The sequence below is a fragment of the Dermacentor silvarum genome, chromosome 8 (genome assembly GCF_013339745.2).
Source record: "Dermacentor silvarum isolate Dsil-2018 chromosome 8, BIME_Dsil_1.4, whole genome shotgun sequence".
Lineage (NCBI taxonomy): Eukaryota > Metazoa > Arthropoda > Arachnida > Ixodida > Ixodidae > Dermacentor > Dermacentor silvarum.
In genome coordinates, this window is record NC_051161.1 from 82,671,478 (window position 1) to 82,677,495 (window position 6,018).

The 6,018-nt window shown below is 43.7% G+C and overlaps 1 long non-coding RNA gene across 1 annotated transcript; it reads left to right on the forward strand.

The window, feature by feature from the left end:
- The first annotated feature begins 1,705 nt into the window (after positions 1-1,705).
- On the forward strand, positions 1,706-5,759 carry LOC125947792 (uncharacterized). The gene is made up of 3 exons (XR_007468485.1): positions 1,706-2,265; positions 3,653-3,753; positions 5,613-5,759. It is a non-coding gene; the product is annotated as an uncharacterized LOC125947792 (long non-coding RNA).
- Positions 5,760-6,018: the final 259 nt, after the last annotated feature.

A 6,018-nucleotide genomic window follows, 5' to 3' on the forward strand; every position in this document is an offset into this window, starting at 1 on the left:
ATGAAATATCATTAGATTTAGTTCTCACTGTAATACTACAGTGCAATTAGACTCTTTTAATACAAACTGCAGTAATTGAATGAAAACGCGCAAGCAACTCGCAAAATTTTGCAGGAATTTAGCGGTGCCCTTAACAGCCCAACAAAAAGTTGCGAACCCCGGTGAGATGTCTTTTTAAGCGATTCAAGGTAGTAATTAGACACGCAGGCACAAAAATTAGGCTAATGCACTTGTCAACCAGCCAAGTCAGACAATCCTGCTTACGTAATTGAAGCCCACCATCGATATAGTTCATAAATGGTTATTTGAATGCCAAGAACTGATGCCGCTAATTGCTTCAGTGTAAAGAATTCCGGACTATGCAAATATGGAAAACCGAAACATGTACTGCGGAAGAGCTCAACTGTGACTCCTTTGGCAGACACCACGAGTGATGTGAATGCTTGCGCCTCACACGTGGCACGACCAATAATGTAGCGCTCCTATCGAGCCACGATCTCGCTGAAACTTTATGCTGTGACCTGGCATGGTCTCCTTGAGCGGACGCAGCTGGTGTTTTGATCGTACCTGTAGAAGCGCGCTGATCGGCTCACTCACGGCCAAGATTACTGCGACGCACTCAAAGTCATGCAGCCCAGACATCGTTCAAAAAAAAAAAAAAAGAAAAAAAAACGTAACGCTCGACACGAAACGTATTCGCCACTCCCAGCTCACCGGTACAGCTAGAGACCACAACGAAGTGGCAGCAAGCACGCGGCCACGCCAGCAAGCAAAGCTATGAGAATAAAGGGGCAACGGCAGATAATTTTTATAGTTCGACTGAGTTCGGCGCAGCGCGATTTACGGGTTGCGCTACAGCTGCGCCCTCCCGACTAAAAGCGACCGGAACTGACGCTACGACGCTTTCCCGTTGCCTAGACAACCCGGCGCGCGGCAGGGTGGGAAGGCGGAAGCTGTTACGTCACCTCAGTGACTATTGCTTCAAAAGATGCGTTGTCTTTTTTTGTCTGTGTCCGCGTCTCGCGCTCTGGGAAATAATTTTAAACGTGTGATTGGTTTTATGTGCGGTCTAATCAGAGACGGTGGTCCGTGCGTTGTGTATTAATGGCGCCCCATCTCAACTAAAAGCCTTGGCACGCGCTGGAAGATGGATCCACGGTAGCAGATACGAGCAGTTCCAACGTGCCCGGTGTCGGCGGTCGGTATACTACTGTCAGTATGGAAAGTTTCAGGCAAGTGTCCGTTCATTTGGTGTTTCTTTATTTGATTACGTGTTATTGTTGGCTGTAGAAGTATCTCATTGTGATCCGATAGCATATTTCAATAATGTAAGCGCAAAAGCAGTTGCACGCAGTACTACGGCAAGATGGCTACCTCGATTGCCCCCGTGTGACTAACGTTTCTGTGGCCACGTCGGGCGTGGTGCGCCTGCATAATCGCCGCTTTGTTTCTGAGCGCTTGAACTATCGGAAATGTGGTGTTCTTGCGAGTTCAGCGCGGCTTATAACATGGTCGTTCGTTTAGTGTCGAGTAGAAAAAAAAAAAGAAGTGACGACTGGCTTCGCTTTTCGCAAGTACCGGCGCAATATTGGCTCTCCCTCGCGCGCCCGCGTACTGCTGCTGCTTGCCGGACGCCTTCTTCAGCGTGTTTTGGGCTATCTTTCTCTCTCCTTTTGTGTGTGTGTGTGGTGTGTGTTCGCGCGCGCGTACGTGTTTTGTAAGCGCTTTACGTGTGCGTGCGTGCGTCCGTGCGTTTTTTCTGAGCGCTGTGTACGTGCGTTCGTGCATATTTTTTGAGTGTTTTGTATGTGTGCGTGCGCGCGCGCGTGTGCTTGTATGCGGGTCTCTATGTGCTTGCGCGTGCGTGCGTTCGTGCGTGTTTTGTGAGCGCTTTGTATGTGCGCGCGTGCCTGTTGTATAAGTGCTTTGCATGTGTGCGTGCGCGCGCGCGCGTTGCTGCTTTGCGAGCGTTTTGCTTGTGCGCGCGTGCTTGTATGTGGGTCTCTATGTGCTTGCGCGTGCGTTCGTGCGTGCGTGTTTTGTGAGTGCTATGTATGTGCGTGCGCGCGCGCGCGCGTACGTGTTTTGTGAGTTTTCTGCGGGGGCGCGCGTGCTTGTGTGTGTGTGTGTATTGAATAAAGTCGGTAGCTTTACACGCAATAAACCTCTTCAAAATTGGTGCAGCGGCTGTCCCCGCCCTGAAAACCGAATTTGGTGTCGAGCCACTCTGGAATATATGGAGGCGCCGGAGGACCAGTGGAAGGTGTAAGTTTCCTCCTTTTTCCCCCCTCTACCCTGATGAATCCACTTCCTTGATTGTTATTGTGAAATAAACGTTTCATCAACAGCATAAATACATGAATCAGAAATCCGGAAAGTGTGTTTCACGATTACAATAATTTCTATCGTGAAACGTGTACCTTGGGTTAGCCCACATTTCCTTGAAGTGGGCAACTGCTTATGAGGCGGCGGCGAGCGAAATGCTGCCGCCCTTTTCGCCCGCACGAAAAATGTTTTGCCTAGAAATGCAAAAACGCCCGTGTCTCGTGCATTGGGGGCACGTTGAAAAACCCCTAGGGGTCAGGATCAATCCAGAGTCACCCGCTTTCCCGTGCCCTTTAATCAAATTGTCGTTTTGACACGTAACACTCCCGAATTCAAGGAGACAACGGCTTCAATTGTGAATAGCTGGTTATTTGCGATATTGCGCATATAGCAATTGGTTTAAGCAGCTTTTACTAAAGATATGAAGTGCTAAGATTTAGGTCTCTCTGGGGTGGTTCTCATGCCCTTCGAAAATTGTCCTCTATAGCTCAATTATAATTCGTAAAAATGGAATTTATAAGGCATGCCTTCGGACTCGAGAATGTGTTTGAGCTGTAGGTTTAATTGAGAAGGTTGCAGTGAGTCCAATAAATTTTTTTAATGCTTTCTCAGTAGGAGTGTCAAAGTGTAAAAAAAAGCGTATGTGTGTGTGTAAATTGTTTAAAGCGAGTCATGTGGTGCAGGTGTGCGTGTGTGTGTGTAAGACTTCGCTCCTCGAAAGAGCAGGACTTGTGTAAAGTGACTTGTTGAACAACACTTTGCAAATGTGGTGAACATGGTTTAAATAATGGATTTGAGACCTGCAAGGAGTTGCGACATTCTAACGCATTCCTCTTACATTTACCACGGATTTGCCACTGAATTGTACAACTCTCTGGTGATGTTTGGCCAGAAAAGGCAAGGAAACAATAATTAATCAAATTTGCTTCATTCACACTATTTATAGCCAACATAGTAGCCCAAGTCACTAGTGTGATCGAGTATATATTTGCAACGTGGCACTAAGATTACTCATTACATTCAACTTAGCCGCTTTCATAGCTGGTAATAAACTTAGTGAGCACTAAAAGAAATATTAAACAATAGAAATACCGCTGGCACAGCACTGGCAACAGTGTATTAGCAGGCAAACGTATATGTGTGTGGAAATTTCAATGCAATGAACTTTCACTACATCTCTGGTATGAGGCTTTTTTTTTCTCAGTAAGCTGTACCGAGTCCATACTTTGATTTTTCTCTTGCCAACCAAAATCACCTTTATTGCCAGTGATCTTGTCTCGTTCTGGTAGCATTTTTTATGTGGAACTAAAAATGTCATTTCTTGCAGGTCATCCAGATGACAGCCTCACAATTCGCAGCCTTTGTGCTCTCCATCAGAAACCCATCAGGGGCAAGCCACTTATCTTTGCCTTCAGACAAGACAACATTGTAAGTAGATATAGGCGTGTAGTCGAATATTCTGAAACAAGTTTCCGTTTAATACTGTGAGGCTCCTTTGATAGCTTTCGGTTGATATTTTGTGCAGTTGTGTGTGTGCAGTTTTTAGATATTGCCGATGGCACAGTGCACATTGCAGATATGACGACTTTGAAGTATATACTTGCAATTTCATCATTGCCTTTCATAATGAAGTTTTTCTTTTGTGCAAGGATATTCAGAGATTGGGGCATTTCAGCATCATATTCTGTATTGTGCATTCAGTGCTCATTTCAAGTTACCCTCCGCCTACCAATTTATTTGCGGGAAAAGAGTATTTGTTTACCCTCTGCAATGCGATTCTTATTTGCTCATTGCGTCAAACTCCTCTACCTTTAATTATCATATAATTATCACAACCTCAAAATTTCGGCTGTTATTGTTTTGAAAACAGTATCAAAATCAAAATGTGCTAGATTGCCATCAAGACTGCAAGGGAATTGATGAAATTGCAAGAAACCGTGGCTTCTTATGGTAGTTGAAAACCTCTTTTCAGCAAACCATGTGCCTATTTCGTTTACTGAGCTGCTCATGAAATTCGCAAGCATGTTTGATTTAACACAGTCGTTACAGGAGAGGAGAAAAAAAAAAGATTAACAGGAGCACTTTTCATGAGGATGCAATGCTTTTGGATATTCTCCAGGTGGCAAAATATACATTTAGGAGAGAGAGTGACCTGGAATCGGAGAGGGTGGCGCAGGGAGCCAATTTGCAGCCATTGTGACTCATGCATGTAGTGGCAACACAGGATGAGAAATAGTTGTGGCACTGCGGTCTAGTAAATAGGTCAGCACTTACATAAACTCCCCCACAGTGAGGGGGAAACGTAGGATATGTTGTCCAATAAAGATGGTGCTTTTAGGAGACGGCAGGAAATTTTAGGCTCTAGTTGAGCAGCTACAATATGAAGGACCACGTAAATTGTAGGAAGTCAACATAAACTGAGTAGGAGGACATACGTCACTGTTCAGAGCACAAATTAGAAATTCGGAGCATCAGGAAGGATTGTAAGTATAAATAAGGGAATAGTACTTGTCAGCGAATGGCCTAGCTAACAAGGGCGAAAAATAGTTGGCAGGACGTTCTATATTTTCCAGGGAAATGTGCTGAAACGCTCATTCTTACTCAGTCAGTAAAGAAATATACAACAATAAATAAAAATAACTACGTATACAGAAAAGGCCTTATAGACTGCAGTGGAGAGTTGGATATTGTTGAGCTAGATGCAAGTACTGCTTTGCTACTGTAATGCAGGGCAGGTGAGAATGCAGTTGGGGGTTTCGTCATTTTCGTCTGTTGTGCACTCTCTCTGTACAATAGTGCTCTTCGTCTCGGAGTGTATAAATGTTGCATTCTAAACAATTCTCATGCCTTGAGCACAGCAGTCTTATTGTGTCTTCTCCCATGAAGTCTTCTGCTGAAGTGCTTCTGAAGTGTAATGCACAACTACATTGCAGATTTTATATTGTGAGTTTTATATTGCGGTCACATCCATGCGCCTGGAGAAATGCCCATTGCTAAGAGATGTCGTTGGTAGAGTCTACATTTTATGCTCTTATTTTCCATAGTGAAAAGGCTACTGTATATTCATTTTTGCTTCTATGCCATTTTGTATTTACGATGACTTAGTGATCGCGGTTTCTAAATTTGAAAACTGGAACTTTTGCCCAATTGAGCTGTGCCTTGTGTTTGGTCACAATAATTAGGGGTGTTGTTTTCAGAACCTTGTTGCCTTATCAAATTCCCCACAGTATAGGATCGTAATGAAATGTAGAGTCAACTCTCATGATTCTGTTATTTTGCTAATGCAGGAAGCAGGATTCCAGCACAGCCATCTCCTGCACTTATGGTCAAGATGCTCAGACAATGGAGTCCCTGTTCCTTGTGGTTAACCGTGAACAGTATTCTCGCTTTTATGAAAGCTAAAGGTGATTTCCTGCATAAATTAGGATTTTGCAGCTCACATGTATACACTTATTCTAATTTGAAGCAACTTATATATGCTGTTTAATACTTTTATAGTGTTTGATACAATCATTTCTTGTTGAAAAATATTAAGCATGATGTTTAACATTTATTTATGCATTACTGGCTGATGCATGATGGCCTGTGTTTAAAAAATGTGAACTCACACATTTGAAGCTTCATTCAGTAACCAGAGTATGGCTGATTTGATAAACATTATTTGCTCATTTATGTACAATCCCTAATCTTCCA